Raw genomic sequence first — 16,894 nt, forward strand, 5'->3', positions numbered from 1 at the left:
AAAAAGTCCAGCAGCTAACAACCAATAATCACCATAAGTATATTAATCGTGGCAAACAGTGAACCATTTACCTTTGTTGGGTCATGATTTTTTGGTATTACTGGTTATCCATCTACACTTTTTAGTGCAGCTTTTTTACAGGTTGCAAAGTGAACCATTTCCCAAATTGGCCACCAATGGTGGGGCATGTGACCAGACCTGTCCATCAGCCTCATCCAATTAAAAAACCCTTCACATCGGAAAGTTGTTTTTCAATTGGAGGAGACCAATGGACAGGACTGATCTCATGCTCCTCCATTTCTGTTTTGAGAGCTGTGCATCCTGCTGTAGGAAAAGCAGCACTAACCAGTTGAGAAAGGAAAAGCTGTAATAATTATATGTCAGTGCCACAAAATCATTTCTCCAGCACATTTTTTTTGCCATTACGTACTTATTTGGTGTTGCTCGGCCATTTTCTCTTTTATGTGCTAGATATTTACTGTTCGGAACTAACTGTTTCAAGTCTTTACTGCTAAAACTGGTCTAATTGGCTCCTAAAATCTAAAATTATTTGTCCACATAAAAAAAGCTAAAAAAGGTTTACTTTCTTTCACGGATCCTCACTCCATTCACAGTCCTTAAGGTTGTCTTTGGAAACAGTCAACAGAATTGTTGTCAATAACCACTAAACACCCCCATACAAATTAGATATCTGTTGCATTAATGACAGGTCGGCCGAGAGCTATCTCTCATGACACCTCCATAGGCAGGAATGCTTGGCTCAGCAATGGGATTCTTTGTTCTCTATGAGAAAGCCTCTATCAGGATCCTACCATAGAGCTAGAAGACCCCATTCACATTAAACTATTGGATAACCCCGCTGATATTGTCAGACTTTAGGCTGTGTGCCCACGATGCGTTTTTGGTGCGTATTTGCAGCACGTAAACGCTCCAGAAACGCATTGCATACCTTATCCCATGACTTCCTATGACATTCTGCAAGTTCTGTGTACATGGTCAGGATTTTTTCTGCACAGATTTTACTCGCAGAAAAAATACGACGGACATGACCAATTCTTGTGCGTTTCTGCATGCGTATTTGCCTGTACAATGCATTGGAAAAACGCATGGCAAATATGCATGCAAAAACACGTAAAAAACGCATGTAAAAACCGCAAAGTGGATGAAATTTTATGGAATGTGTGCACAAAATGTGGAAAATTCCCCAACAGAAATTGATCTGCAGGTCAGATTTTAACACACAGAATGTTATATGCTATAGATTCATAGAGTTGATTTCAGCTTTCACAATATGCAGGGTAAAATCAGTAAATCGCAGTGAAAAGTTTGCACGTGTGAACATATTATTATAATAATTTCGAACAGTTTGGGTACTTTTACACAGAATTTTTGCCAAGCGGATGGTGTTGTGTATTCCATACCACTATTGATTGATTTTAACGTGAAATCCTCATCACTGTTTAACTGGCGCAGATTTTTCTGTTTGGATTTAAAATCAGCATCACTTATTGAAGTGGATTGGCTCTGTGACAGAATTTTCCTTGTGGTGCAAAATTACTCCTCGGCAGGGGCGGACATACCATTTGTGCAACAACCTGGGCAGCTGCATATGGGCCTAGGAGGTAACATGTCCACTTCCATGTCTAAAGCAGGTGGTATTTTGCATTATGATGAGCTATCGGACTGCAACATATATATTACATATATTACATAGCACAGGGGCCTGTTCTATTTGTGTCCGCTCCTGCATTATCGGAAATGTATCATCCCTCTTTGCCAGTTATCAGGACTCAAAAAAATTGCAAAAAAGAGAGCAAAGGTTTTTTGTGCAAAACATTTGTGACTTTTGCTTTGACTGTCATTTTACAATGGGAAAAAAAGAGGGACTGGTGTAGGAAAAGGGGCACGGCCAACTGTCGAAAAAATATTTACTAAGTTGCACGTGAGAAAATTGGTGTAAGATGTAGCTTAAATCTACACCAGATTACACATTTTAAATCTACATCAGCTTATAGAGGACATCGATTTAATTTTCCAGTGGTTAGAAAGCTCAAGATGTGCTAAATTTCTTAAAAGGCATTTGCCTCTTAAAGGGAACTTGCAAGATAATTCCTGCTGCCCAAACTATGGACAGTATGAATCACAAACTAGCTGACTGGAGCCAGGTATATATTTTCCCTGAAACGCTCTGGAGTTTCAGAGAAAATATACTTTGAAGATCCAGCCTGGGACTATAGGGAAAGACGAAACTGGTCTGGCACCTCCCCAGACGGCTTTTCCAAGTGCCGTTCCGGTTTATTAACATGACTGTCCCAATATACATACATGGGAGACTAGTCGGGCACTACCTGCAGTCGGATCTCCACGCACTGCTACATTTGATTGATAGGTCTCTCCTATGTGTATATTGGGAGAGACCTGTCAGTCAACTGCGGCAGTACTGACAAAAGCCAACAGGGGGTGCTGGATTATCTCTCTCCCTATGGTCTTCGATTGATCTTCAAACAGTTTTTTCTCTCAAATGCCGGAGTGTTTCAAAGAGGGATATACCTGTCATGTAACCAGATTCTGATTTATCCTGCCTGGGATTTGGGCAGCAGGAATCAGCTATAAGGTTCCCTTTAGAGCGCCATACTCCAGCTTTTGGTTATATGAAACACCAGTCTTGGTAAATACCCTTCTATGTGTCCTGCCATATTCAATATCTATGTTATCTATATTATAGGGATAATGAAGGGGGCATTAATGGAATACAGTGATATTGAGCATTCAGGTCACTTCATGATGATTTCATTTGCACGATAACTTCATTTTGACCCATAAATACTGTTTTACTTTCCATTTCTTCTTTGTTCTTGTTGTTTAGAAAACCTTCATTTCTTGATGTGCACCATTCCATTGTTTCATTTCTTACCGCTTTACCATAGAATTGTTACTTTAACAAATCACTTGTTGATGGTCTAAGCATGACTAACTGGCTGAAAATCTGCCGTCATCCTCAGGCGATGATAATATTCTATATAAGGTATACAAACCGTCTTCCCACATATCTGAATATCATTTTCACTATGAACACACATGCGCTTGTGAGATCAGCACAGCCCATTCCTTTATTTTATTCCAAAGATAAACTCACAGGCCAGGAGTAGTTTGCAGCAAAGTCCTCAGTAAACACGTCTAACACATTTAGAGTCAGGAACGGTTTATCAAACATTTGCTGCTGATTAGCGAGGGATTACTGAGGACATGGCTAAGCCCGGAGCCAACAGACAGAATGGAAGCGTTACTACTGATGTAAACAAAGGGAAAATTGTGCCAAGACCACCAATACTACGCTCGTGTTACAGTGAATGTAATTTCACTTCACAGTCCCAGATCCTGCAGTATGGCTTCAGAAATATTCCTACAGATGGCACATTAAAACATTCATGACAGCTAGTGAAGCCAGCTCCATTTTACAAGAATTCGGACTTAATGCGGCTCAAATTTAAATGAAAATTATAATCAGAAAATGTGTGGCAAAATAGAGAAGTAATGATCAGAATGTTAACAAGCTATAGGAATGTTTTAAATACTTGAATTGGCAGATACCTGAGAAAACTAAATTTAGAAGGACTAAAATAAAAAAAAAAATAGTTTTATTGCTCCTCTGTGATTTCATGAACTTGATTTTTTCACCACTTATCCAGCCATTAGAGGACAGGTGGTCTCCATGCATTATTGTGCATAAGAAAAGGCTAGTCCCATGAGATGGTACCACTGAAATTTGGCAAGCTTATTGGCTGACTTTTAAAGACATCAAAGTTTTTATCCTCCTAATATATTGCAATTATCATATTATATAGCTCATTTTTCCTTTCTATCCAGCTAAATCTTCTATTTTCCATTAGGTCTATGACATCACGTGATTAAAAACTGACTAGCTGAATCCTTCTAAGCTCTATGTAGAAACAGGAGGTCAGTTTTCCCTGTATGACTCATCAGTCACTGCTAAAGTCAATGGCATGGGGGAGTAGTGGAGCAGCTGGGTCAGGAGTTGGAGAGGGGAATGATAAATGTAGGGGCAAGAGACTTCCTGTTTCTACATAGAGCAGAGAATAGAGAAGAATTAGCTGGGTAGAAAGGCAAAATGAGAATGATTGCAATATATTAAGAGGATAAAATCTTTGATAGGAGTGCTTCTTTAACGTTTTACAACTTGTCAGAAAAGAACAAGACAAGGGTTTACATTTTCAATTCAGGCTGTCAACTGGGAGTTTTAGTTTTATCACAGCCCAAAGGCCATTGGTTGGAAAACTCTCTCAATGGAAGAGATTTGAAGGAGGAATAAAGATAGGAATATTGTGAGGAATTAAAATATATACTATATTTTACGGATTATAAGATGCACTTTTTCCCCCCAAATTTGGGAGGAAAATGTGGGTACGTCTTATGTTCTGAAGGTAGATTACTGGCTGTGGTGGAGTGGAGTCAAAGGAGGCAGGGTCGCTGCTTTAGGAGGTCAGCAGCGATGGCAAGACTGGGGCAATGATGTGGGCCCTGGGCTCTCATTAGATGTCAGAGCCAGTGAGCGGAGTCCCCTTTCCTGTTGATTTTTCTGCGGTGGGCTTCGGGAAAATGGCCACGAGAGGCGGCGCATGCGCAGATTGAGATCTTGGGAGATGAAATCTCGGGAGATATAATCAAACACAATCTCTCATCAAAGAATAATAACCAGTCTATAATTAAATTATACAATAAGGATGTACAATATCTTATTTTCCCATCTTGCTGTTATATTCATTTTTTATTGTCTTTTACGCACTTTCCTTTAAGTGTGATGAAGCAATATAAACCACACTACACCTTCTCAGCAAGTTCAGGCCACGCTTTATACTAAATAGCTGTAATAGCAGGTTAACCATTTCATAGGTATTTATAGAAACCAGATAGTGCAGTTGTCTAATAATGAGAAACATTGAAAACACATAGATCTGTAAAGATAATAATGTCAGTGACAAATGAAGGGTGCCCTCATCCTGCCAACCATCATAAGACACAAGCATTCTTATAGTCTAGGTCTCACATATAAATGGGGTCCTAAGTAAGACAATTGCTTAAAGTGAACCTGTTGCAAAACACTATTAACCCTGCTGATGTGGCTTTAATCTGCAGGCTAATAGTGCTCTACAGCTTAGTTTGTTGGCTTCCGAGACGCCGGCCATGGAGGACGACGCGAGGTGACAGTACACGATCCAGGTGAAATATTCCCCACCCTTTTTGGGCTCACATTGGGCATAATGAGTGGAAAGATATCTATGCATAATGAAGCATTACTGATTGATGATGGGAGGTTACTTCTCTCCACTCCCCTTCGCTTTACTATATATATTCAGACAGCACACTGCCACAGTACCCCCTGATGAAGCAACATGCGAAACGCGCGTAGGGGTACTGGGCAGTGTGGTATTGCTATAATGGCACATGGTTTGTATTCTTTATAGATATAGTCAGTTACTACTTGTCTTATTTGGTGTCTATTAGGCTATATAATATATCTATACTATGCTTAGTTACTTACTGGTTGTTTCATTGTGGTCTCTATTAGACTGTATAGCCCACTTTTACTGTGTACATTTTTGATATAATTACTGACATATATTACAATGTGCAGTTATATAATTATATATGTACTTACTTGTATGTCATAATACCATCTGTATATCACACTGCCCACTGTTTTTAACTGGGATTTTAGGGGCAAGATTTTAATAAATCTGTTTTGCTTGCTGTGTTTAATAAAGAATTGTATATATTTGATTACTACATGACTATGTCATATTATGACTTATCTTGATATATTGAATGGGAGGTTTTTGAGAATTCTAATAGTGTTCTACAGCTGCCCGGCCGCTGCACTTAAAGCCTGGCTACTGTGAAGAAATTAACGTTATTCCTCCCGGCAGCCTCTGGCTGTCAGTCATGGAGGCGCAGCTTTAACTTATAACTACAAAGAAATGTTTGGCAAAACAACATGCATAAAGTAGAAACTTTTATTTAATCAGAAATAGAGTTATTAAAAAAACTAGATATAGCAAAATGCTTTCCCATAAATAAATAAATACTAGGAAAGTTCAAAATATATTAATGTGGAAAGTAAATAAAGTAGGATCCCATATTAAACCTTATAGCATTCACATTAATAGAAAACCAAGTATATTAAACCCAAAAGAGAGATTTCAGTCTATGGCGCAAGGTAATAAGCATAGAGGAAAAAAGCTTAAAGGGAATCTGTTAGCAGGTTTTTCTATTTAATCTGAGAGCATCATGATGTAGGGGCAGAGAGTCTGATTCTAGCAATGTATCACTTACTAGCCTGTTTGGTGTAGTTTGGATAGAATCCCTGTTTTCTCTGCTGCAGATCTAGCAGTGCTCAGAATGCTGAGCTATGTATAACCCCACCCACACCACTGATTGGCAGCTTTCTATGTACACTGTACATTGTCAGAAAGCTACCAATTAGTGGTGGGGGCGGGGTTACACAGATCAGCTGGGCTGGCTTGTATGTAAGCCCTAGTCCTCTAGTGCTAATCACCTGGTTATCAAACATTGATAGTATTGAAATGAAAGCACACAGCCTAATAAGGAACACATCCCTGGAATCATGCTCTCTGGCTCTACATTATGCTGCTTTGAGCTTACATACCAAATACCTGTTCACCGATTTCCTTTAATAATACACAAAGATCTGGGGAAGCTGGCAATTGAGGTTTAACTTAGATAAATGTAAGGTCATTCATTTGGAAAAAAATAAAATAAAATGTACAATTATGTACTAAAACACTGGATAAAACTGACACAGAAAAAGACTTGGGTGTATTGGTGGACAGCAAACTTAGCTTTGGTGACCCGTGCCAGGCAGCTGCTGACAAGGCAAATAAAATAATGGGATGCATTAAAAGAGGCATAGATCCTAATGAGGAGAACATAATTTTACCTCTATACAAGTCACTAGTGCGACCACACTTAGAATACTGTGTACAGTTCTGGTCTCCGGTGTATAAGAAAGACATAGCTGAACTAGAGAGGGTGCAGAGAAGAGCGACCAAGGTTATTAGAGGACTGGGGGGTCTGCAATACCAAGACAGGTTATTACACTTGGGGTTATTCAGTTTGGAAAAACGAAGGCTTAGGGGTGATCTTATTACTATGTACAAATACACAATGGGACCATACAGAGACCTTTCTACTGATCTTTTTACACTTAGGCCTATGATAGGGACAAGGGGGCATCTTCTATGTCTGGAGGAAAGAAGGTTTAATCATACTCACAGACGCGGATTCTTTAGTGTAAGAGCAGTGAGACTATGGAACTCTCTGCCAAAATATGTTGTAATGGTTAATTCAATAAAAAAGTACAAGGAGGGTCTGGATGCCTTTCTTGTAAAATATATTATTACAGTTATGAGTACTAGATTCTGGGATGGGATCTTGACTGGATTTGGTATTATATCTATAAAGAACTTGGCAGTCAATTGATGTAGAAAAAAGATGATTTATTTGCAATCCACAGTGAACATATATGATGTTTCGGTCTCAGTTTAGCCGTTCTTCAGATATACGTTTTGCCATAGAAGAATATAGAACTCAATGCTGAAACGATGCAGGATAAAGTGCATCTGGAAAGTGAGAATACCACTAAAGGTATGGCACCTATAGAAGTCAGCATGCTTCCACCACTGATTGGCAGCTTTCAGCCTATGCACAATGCACACAGAAAGCTTCCAATCAGTGATATGGGCTGGGTTATACCGAGCTCAGCATTAATAGAACTGCTGGATCTGCAGCAGAGAAAACAGTGATTTTATCAAAATGACAGCAAGCAGCCAATAAGTGACAAATCTCTACAATCAGGGTCTCTGTCCCTACATTATGCTGCTTTCAGTTGGGGTAGTAAAAATCTGGTGACAGATTCCCTTTAATCTCGGTGGCTGCATCTGCCATCTGGGGAGATAAGGAATGAGCAATTAGATTGCAACTGCTCAATTTATGTTCGAGGCACCTAATAGCGGAATTATTCACTCTTCCTACTAAGAATAAATTGCCTCTTCAGACAGGAAGAGGTCTAGAACTCTAGTGCCACCTATAGGAAGTAGCAATCCTAAAAGTCAATATCGACCCTCTAACGAGCCTTGTCACATGACTAAGGGTAAAAGTCAAAACCAAAATCTCAATTTGCAGACACTGTGTTTCAGGGTACTGCCCCTCGTCAGTGCAAAGTGTGAGATCTGGTTTGGCTGAGTGAGAGGCATCTGACTGGGATCCAAGGGGCAACGTTTCTCTTTGTGGAGAGTGACATGGCAAGCCTGACATGCCAAGGTGAGGAGACTTGTAAGCCTTCCAATGCTTCTCTGGTAAATATGCAAATTGTCTCTTCAGAGAGGAAGAGGACTAGAACTCTAGTGGCACCTACATGAAGTAGCAATCCTAAAAGTCAATATCGACCCTCTAAGGAGCCTTATCACATGACTTAGAATAAAAGCCAAAACGAAAATCTCAATTTGCAGACACTGTGTTTCGGAGTACAGCCCCTCCTCAGTGCAAAGTGTGAGATCTGGTTTGGCTAGGTGAGAGGCGTGTGACCAGGATCCAAGGGGTAATGTTTCTCCGTGCAGAGGGTGACATGGCAAGACTGACATGCCAAGATGAGGAGACTTTTAAGCCTTGCAATTCTCCTCTGGTAAATATGCAAATTGTCTCTAGAGCCACCTATATGAAGCTGCAATCCTGAAAGTCAGTATAGACCCTTTAAACATACTCAGCCAGGCCAGACTTGCATGTATATGGCGGGTTCAGGAAAGATAGCCGTCTTTTAACAACAGTTACCTAATATATATGGCCAGCCTAATTCTGAATGTTGTCTACAATCATATCCCTTGTGGGCAATCCTCTGTGAGATAAATACATCCGCAGCATAATCCTCTCTCGTGCACATAGTTTACTGCAACATATCAGCACCTGGATTTCAGACAAAACTGATTCTGCATTATTATACTTAGTGGTGTGTTCAGGGGGTGCAGCATGATACAGAGAATTAAAACATACTAAAGGGATATTCTCTTTATATCATGCACCACCCCCTCAGCTAGACACTAAACATAAGTGTCCCTTTACATCAAACATGATTGCCTAGACTGGATACAATTTAGCAGATAGGCCACATATTTATTTCCCATTCAATTAATGCAATAAATTGAAGAAATAATGTTTTATTATGTTGCTCAGGTAGAACTGAAATCTATTTTTATTCTTTTTTACGTGACAGATGTAGTGTGTTGAAGTCAATTTGTGATTATTTCTCAACAGACCGGAAAAAGATATAAAAAAGCCTATAAAACAATACATAAAAAGAAATTCTGGTCAGAACAATAGTTCCTCATCTGAGTCCTGTGGGACCTCTAAACATGGTTGAGGATGTTTTGACTTCAACTAGGTGGAAACATTTATTTAGCTTAAAGAGGTATTGATATCTTAGTAAGTAATGGCATTTCACTAGGGTATGCCACACTTGATGATCACTGGAGATCTGACCTCACCAATTCTGAGAATAAAGGGACTGCAGCATTGCCTGCCCTCTGTGTCCCCTCCATGGTTTTCTCTCTGCACAGGGGTGTCCTGACCACCAGCTGCAGCACGTCTACATTTAAATGAATGGTGTCAGCTATAATTACCTATACAGCCGATGTGCAGAGAAACACAGTGAGGGGGCCGCAGTGCGGCTTCAGGGCTACAAGCCCCTCATTCTCAGAATTGGGATCATTCTCAAGATCAGAATTTTGGATGCCTCAAGGAAAAAGAGGGGCCTTGTTATAGGTTTTGCTTTGGGGCTCGGGAGCTTCTAGTTGTATAAATTACTAAGTTCATAAATAGATAGCTAATAAACTATTTAAAAATATATATTTTTTAAATCAGACAACTCCTGTGCCCCTGGAAAAAAAAAATTAGACTGTATTTTGCTCCATTTGTAGTAGACATCAGTTAAAATGTTCTGCAGATAAACTCCTAATGATCTCCAAATTCCTGAATTATCAGCTGCAATAAGATCTGTGGATGCAGGGAATTTGATCCAATATCTGCCATATTTGCCAACAGTCTTGAGTATGCTAGAACTGGCCTATTTTTACAGATACAATTCTGGTAAAATTTGGGATATGGCTTTGGTGTTGAAAAGGGAAGAGGTTTATGTAAATCCTGCTTGAACATGGGTGAAGCATTTCTGGGTGGGATTGGGCAACAGCAATGTTTGCAAGTATGGCAAGGTAGAGTAAGGACCCAGAATGTGCTGCAGATGTGTGATGATCTGTGGTGGAAAGTTGTCTCTGGGAGAGCAAAGGCCTAGCAGATGGAAGAGAGATGCTGATGCCAAGAGTAATGCCCTCTGAGCGTGGAGCCAAGGCCTAGCAGGTGGGAGAGGTAGGCTTCCAACCTGATGCTACTAAGATATCTTCCAGAGTGTTATGGTCTAAAAAGAAGAGATGGCCTGAAATGTCATTGAGAGTAAGCTGGATGAAGAAGCATGTAAAGCCTGTGCTATGCACCTTTACCCTTGGAGGTGCATGAGGTGATCAGTCAAAGTTAGAGAAATGGCAAGAATAATATGCTGTGGCTTCACTATGAGCATAGACCAGCATCAGGTGGAGAACATCTGAGAACGGTAAATAAGACAATGAATACAAATAAAAGTCTTAAGGCGGCGCTCCAAGACCCGTTATATAGTTGAGAACAGTTTCTGTTATCCATTTTTGCAGGTAGATCTATATAGTCCTTTAGATGCAGCGTCCTCATGTTCAGAGATTGTAGCCATAAGCATTGAAACCTTGTAAATATGGTTTTGAGACTGCTAAGCTTGTGTCTTAACTCTTTATTTAAGTTTTCTTTTGTGGCTGAAGTTTTACAGGGAATCTGCCAGGTCGGATAACGCTCTTAACCTGCAGATATAGGGTTAATATTGTTAGAAAGGTGCCTGGCCGCTGTACTGAAAGGCTGGCACCAGAGAGAAAATTAACTTTATTTCTCCTGTGAGCCGCCGGCTTTCAGTCATGTAGGCGTGCCCGGAACAATTACAGTCACCACTGAGAATGGCAGCTGAGAGTACACCCTAGTACTGACAGAAAGCTCTGCACTGGTGCACCGCTGAGGCCTGCTTTACTGAAAGCTGGTGGCTTCCAGGAGAAACACCTTGTACTTCTGGGCTCTCCAGTGAGGTGGAAGTTCTGGAATATGACATACTTGGAGGATAATGGTCTCCTGGTCATTTTACATTTGATTCTTCTCAAATCTTTGGCAGTTAATGTGCGTCTTTTTTTCTCAACACCTTTTTTGTAACCATGTTGACTATTTATAACAAAACTTTTTATGGTTCCGTTATCACGCCCCAATTTCTTAGCTATTTCAAGAGTGCTGCCTCCCTCTGTAAGACTTCTAACAATTTTTGACTTTTCAGACTCAGTAAAATCTCTTTTTTGGCTCATTTTGTCGGCGGAAAACAAGCTGCCTAATAATTCTGCACACCTTGATAAAGGGTGTTAATATCTTTAGGCCTCACCCTCCTCATTACAGAAATATACATCACCTGATCTGCTTCATCCATTAAGCATTCAAGTTTATACAGCTAGGAGTTGGAAAATCTGCATTAAAATGATGATATGGTCAAAGGACTCACTTGTCTAATAATTGTACACACAGTATAAATGAGCCATAGGCTGCATGCAACCTTATTTTAGATCTTTGCTATAAGGATCCAAGCATTTGAAGCTTAGAAATCTGTAAACCCTTACTGTGCTAAGATTTTACTGGCCAAAAGTTGGAATGCTGGTGGGTTTCTTAGCTGTACTTTTTGCCAGTCGTATATGATATGTGCAACTATTAGCCAATAAAAATCAGCGTAACAAATTGAAAAATTTTGACAGATTATTTGGCAGTAATAAGTCACTTAAATTAAATAGTATGGCCAAATAATGTCTGAGAAACAGGAGAACCAGTCACAATCAGCCATGCTGCCCTATTTCTATCTTACGTCTTTAACAAGCTTTTGGCCTTACTGTGATACCAAAAGTATCTTGGATAACAGAGAACAATAAGTACTTTAAAGTAAATTCATCACCCTCAAAATTCATTTTAAATGAGCTTTACAGTGTTGTAAAGGACTTAGCCCAAGAACAACCATGCTAACACTCTACCTGCTATTGAAGAGGCTTTGTGCCCCCATAGCATGGCCAAGAGTTTGGTGCACCGTTATGCCTCCTAATTCGCATATTGTGACCCTTCCCTCACTTCTGATTGACAGTGATAGCTGTGATAGCTCCTCAGAGCGTCTCAATGTTGCCGGCATGGCTACGCACATTCTCCCTGTCTCCTTTCTTCTGACGCTGATCGTAGGCACCAAAAGCTCTTCAGTAACAGGTACATTGTTAGTATGGTTGTTAGAGGGGTTAAGTCCCCTATAACACTGTTTAGTCAATTTAAAATGCATTTTGGGCGTGATGGAATTCCTTTAATACTATAAAGTTTACCAGGTTCATACCAGTAAATGGATTATTTTGGATTCAGAGAATTTTATTGTGAAGAAATGCAAGGCAAGAGTCATCAATTGGGACCACCATCCACCACCCACAGTACCAAGAATGCAGATCTGAAACACAATGTAGAGCACTAACATTATAGGGTATACATAAGTCATAGAGGGGTCCCCTTCCCAATAGTAGCCAGAGTGGAGGGCCAATAATAAGGAGCAGCTCTCATGATCCAGCCCAACCACATATTACAGGAATACATGCCATGCAATATCACCACTTCTATACATGGGCCTCTATAACAATTTTTGACATATCCCATTCTTCTATGACATCCTGAGATTGGCAAATGGATCCAAATGATAACTTAATGCATATTAGGAAGTATGTTTACAGAGGGCATTGAAAGAGTAACTAATGTTTTAATTTTTATTTCATAAATCAGTAGTACAAGCAACTTTGTAGTATATATTATCAGAGAAATTTGGTTCTGTCTCCTCATGCATTGATTTTTCATTCTTAGTTCATGGGTAAAATCCGTATTTTATAGATTTTATCATTACTAGGATAGGAGGTGACAGTTGGTGCTTTTTAAATTCTATTGAGAGAGGAGGAGGAGCTAGAGACAGGTTCAGACATTCTCCTGCAAGTTCCATAGAACTTTATGAACACCAACTGTCATTTTCTATCTCATCAATGGGAAGTCTGTAGTCACTGAAGACAGATTTTATCTGTGAATTAAGAAATTGTATAATAAATGATGAATTCCAGTGGAAAACGAAACAGATTTGTCTAATAAAATATAATACAAAGTTTCTTATCTACTATTGCTCTATGAAACAATATTAAAATGATGATTCCTCTTTAAAGGGGTTGTTCACTACTTTATCATTGATGACCTACCCTTGGGATATGTCATCAATGTCTGATCAGTTGGTGTTCAACACCCGGCACCCCTGCCGATCAGCCATTCTCAATGTCAGCAGTGGTAGCCGCTGGCGGAACTGCTCGATTGCGGGGCTGCTATTGATTTGAGTAGGACGAGGATGTGTAGTACCCTGATGTGGCCACTATCAGAAGATGGAGCAGCTCTGCAATTAAGCAGTTCCAGCCAGAGGCCACTGCCGCTGACACCGAGAACAGCTGATCGGCCGGGGTGCTGGGTGTTGGACCCCGACTGATCAGACATTGATGTCCTATACCAGAGATGTCAAACTTAAACACACAGAGGGACAAAATGAAAAACTTGGAAAAAGTCATGGGCCAACCAGTATACAGTATAATGGGCCCCACATAGTCCTCCATACAGAATAATGGGCCCCACATAGTCCTCCATACAAAATAATAGGCCCCACATAGTCCTCCATACAGAATAATAGGCCCCACATAGTCCTCCATATAGTATAATGGGCCCCACATAGTCCTCCATACAGAATAATATCCCCACATAGGAGTGGCGGTTCTGGTGTCACAGGCCAAATATATCCACTCTGCGGGCCAGATTTGGCCCACTGGCCGGAGTTTGACGCGTATGACCTATACTAAGGATTGGTCATCAATGATAAAGTAGTGGACAACCTCTTTAAGCATAACCCCATGACTCTTGAAAAGTGAACTGCAGGTACAATACTTTGAGGACATGATGTAATAGTGTATGAATGAGCATGGATTTCCATTTCCATTTTCTACCCTGAATACTGAAATTATAAAGTAACTGCTTCTGCGATCGGTAAGTACAACAATGCAATCTCCACATGACAGCAGACATTTCCTGCTAATATTAAACGCTGAAGAAAAGGCTGCTAATATATTCACTGGGATGAAGCAGATAATGGATAATGGTTCATTGAAATGACTTCACCGTTCACAGTGAATCCAGGCTTATTTAGCTCATATCTCTGACACATTGAAGCCGCCTTTCACACACAAGCAGCACAGACGATAAAAATAAAGTAAGTCCTAATCTTCGCTGGGCAATTGCAGTCATTACTTGTCTTTTAAGCCTTTCGAGGAGCTTTGGATTACATGACTCAGGGTTACTGCAAGCCAACAAGATAAAAGCCTGAAACTAGACCAATTACTATATGTTATCAATACAGGAAGAAAATCTCAACTTCTGTATAGCTCAATCATCAGAGCGAGATTCTGTTTCATCATAGATTTAAAGCCCTTCTAAAACTGACATTTAGGGCTAATTCAGACGTCAATGAACTTTCTCAAACGCAAAAAATGGTCCTAGTTTTTATTATCAGATTTTCATCAGCGTTTGGTCAGTGTTAATTTTTACCATCTAAGTTTGATCAGAGTTTCATCAGTTTTTCTCGTATGAAAAATAAAATGATGGAGGTTTCTCAAGCTTCTATCAGTCTGTGAACAACGGACCTCGTACGTCTGGCATCCGAGTGCTGTCTGTATTTTTCATGGACCCATACACTTGTATTAGCAAGACTGATCCGACACTTGGAACACAATCAGACATGTCTCTATGATTTTACGCAGACCACTCTGCCCGCTAGAATATGAATGAGTTCTATCTGTGAAAACCACGGATAAAATTTGTACCTGAAAATCTACCATCTGAATGGCATTATAAAGACAAAGTACCATGTATATGATAAGTACTGGGGTCATCAGTGTCATTTACAGCAGAGCTAAGTTTCTCAGATGTCGCAGGACAGAATTTATCTTGCACTGACTTAGACGGTGTTACAATACAACAATGTGATATATACACTATGATTTTACATAGGACTGCAGCTGAAACCTGCTGCATTGTATTAACTCACAAACTTATCGCAATGCCCGAGCAATACAGTTGTAAAACTGGAAATGGCAAATTCACAAAACATTGTTTTAAATTCTGAAATTCTGTAATCTTCATTCATATTTCATCTTAGCTCGCTGGCAAAGAAACTGGGTGTGATGGGTGTTTTTAAAATACGCATAGAGCTCGGTCTTTGTTACAGAAAATGCAGCTGTAAAGCCTCTCTAAATGTATTGTACTCCCTATGATTTCCCTGTAAATAGGCTGAGGATTTCCTGTTAGTGCCAAAGAATACTTTAGTTTACAGCTGCAGTAGTGGCAGAATACATAGACTGCAGTGGAGCAAGACAGAACCTGTCAGTCCAGCCAGACCCAATAATCTCCTATCTATATCTCTTCCCGAAGAATGATCAATTAGGGCCAATGACACTTATCTTAGTCAGACATCTGTGGTTAAAGAAAACGGATTTACCTTTTTATGTCCAACTCTTTATCCATATAATCCAGAGAAGCCCAATTACAAAGTAGCAGAATTAGACAAACTTCTGTGCACCAGGATGCATCTCTGACTTCAGTTGGGTTTAAAGAGCCTGTTGAAGTCCTCAATGGAGTAATCTCAGCACATGCAGCCGGTATACAGCAGATTTATGATTTCAGCACTGACCAAACACCCAGCATACAGTACCATGCAGCCTCTGCTACTGACTCCTGTCCCTCCTCTAAAGCCAGCCCTACCCTCCCCTGCCGCAGCAGCTGATCCACAGAAGAAACCTACCCCTCCTTTTCCTTCCCTTCCACTCCCCAGCCAAAGGGTTGAGGCTGTAGGATATGTCTCTGGAGAACTGCCAATTCAAAGCAGTCAAATTATTTCTCCAGTCCTTGAGAAGTCAAACACTGTTTTCAAGCAGTTCTGCTTAATACAGATGAAATGAACATATTTTTTCTTGTATCTTTTTATAGTGGAAAGTTTTGTGTTTTTGGTTATAATTTGCTATATAGTTATTTTCATTCTTTATATATCAGTGGTGCACAGAGTGGGGAGTGGGGATTTCAAGGTTTCCTGTCCCCAGTGAGGCTCATAATGTTATTTTCCTACTAGTCCACAGCCAATTGACCTCACTACATTTTGGGGCTCATTCACATGTCCATATTTAATCAAGTCCATGAAAAAATGGTGCCAGTATCATTGGTGTTTTGCATCAGTGTGTCATCCATGTGTCCGTTTTTACCATCAGTGTGTCATCCGTATGTCCGTTTTTACCATCAGCGTGTCATCCGTGTTTCCGTTTTTACCATCAGCGTGTCATCCGCGTGTCCGTTTTTACCATCAGTGTGTCATCCGCATGTCCATTTTTACCATCAGTGTGTCATCCGTGTGTCCGTTTTTACCATCAGCGTGTCATCCGTGTTTCCGTTTTTACCATCAGTGTGTCATCCGCATGTCCATTTTTACCATCAGTGTGTCATCAGTGTGTCCGTTTTTACCATCAGCGTGTCATTCGTGTATCCGTTTTTACCATCAGCGTGTCATCCGCATGTCCGTTTTTACCATCAGTGTGTCATCTGTGTGTCCGTTTTT

General features: G+C 40.1%; 1 protein-coding gene across 4 annotated transcripts in view; it reads right to left on the reverse strand.

Moving 5' to 3' along the window:
* PLEKHG1 (pleckstrin homology and RhoGEF domain containing G1) overlaps nt 1-16,050 on the reverse strand; it is a 276,017-nt gene extending 259,967 nt beyond the window's left edge. For all 4 annotated transcript variants that reach the window (XM_073672679.1, XM_073672678.1, XM_073672674.1 and 1 more), the window contains exon 1: nt 15,788-16,050. The gene's annotated coding sequence lies outside the window, so the exon portion shown is untranslated. The remainder of the gene's footprint in view (nt 1-15,787) is intronic.
* Between the last annotated feature and the right edge of the window lie 844 nt (nt 16,051-16,894).

The sequence above is a fragment of the Phyllobates terribilis genome, unplaced genomic scaffold, assembly GCF_046119375.1.
Source record: "Phyllobates terribilis strain yellow unplaced genomic scaffold, ASM4611937v1 Scaffold_3__8_contigs__length_932513732, whole genome shotgun sequence".
NCBI classification, from domain to species: Eukaryota; Metazoa; Chordata; class Amphibia; order Anura; family Dendrobatidae; genus Phyllobates; species Phyllobates terribilis.